A 1,053-nucleotide genomic window follows, 5' to 3' on the forward strand; every position below is an offset into this window, starting at 1 on the left:
CCCCCCTCGGTTCTTCAGCACTTGCGAAGTCTTGGAGGAATGTTTATGAAACGTTGTGGATGGTCTTAATACAGTGGAAAACTGCATAGTAAAAAAGAGCACAGCTGATACTGATATCATTTGTAAAAATAGAGGAATTTTTATACACAGCTTTCTTTGTTCACTCGGCAACTATAATGATACATGAACCAGCGGTACTCAAAACAGTGCACCTGAATAATGTCTCTAATACTGCCACTCCTACAACAGACAATTATTATGGCATTAGCCAAGGAAGAACAACATTTCACCTCTTTGTGGAGCATCAAAGAAGCAGTTCAAATCCCAGTCACTGTCTTCAAATATAGAGCAGAAAAGCAACAATATGTGTACATTTGTAAATTATATCATTATACCGTAAGGAAATCAGAACTGAACACCCTCACGTGCTTGAGCTCACAAAATGCTACTTTAGGTTTTTGATTACATGTAAAGCACCACAATAATCTAGACTACTTGTCTAGATACTAAACGTTTGAGAGCCCATCTCATTTCAGGGGCAATGTGCATGTAGGGGGAAGGCGGAGAACTGCTTTAAAAAGGAAAATAAAGTAACTTAATTTTTCATGTACATTATTTCTAAAAGCTTGCTTAGGTCCTCATCTATTCATCTTGTAAATCTCTTACCAAATAAATGGGATAGACTGTTTCTTGTGTACAGCCTTCGGTCCAAATGTCCTGAACATGTCACAATCCAAAGAACAAGGGGGCATAACTAGAAGCTCTTACATACACATTTAAGAGTTCCCTAATGGCTGGTGCAGTAGAAAGTATAGCAAATAAGGCCAGATATTGACCAACACGAGGTATTCAGTGTGTCTTACAATATGGTGTTCATATACAGAAAGTTAAGAAACAAAAGTAAAAGTATAGTTGAGGTCTCCATTTGGAGCTCACTTGACCTACTACACACATCTGAGACGGCGCTCATATAATCTTATGCAGTTGCGAGCGCCGCAAAACCTCTACTAAAACAAACAAACACATCTGGGGCCTCCACTCTCTGTGGGGCCA

Source organism: Aplysia californica, unplaced genomic scaffold (genome assembly GCF_000002075.1).
Source record: "Aplysia californica isolate F4 #8 unplaced genomic scaffold, AplCal3.0 scaffold00273, whole genome shotgun sequence".
NCBI lineage: Eukaryota > Metazoa > Mollusca > Gastropoda > Aplysiida > Aplysiidae > Aplysia > Aplysia californica.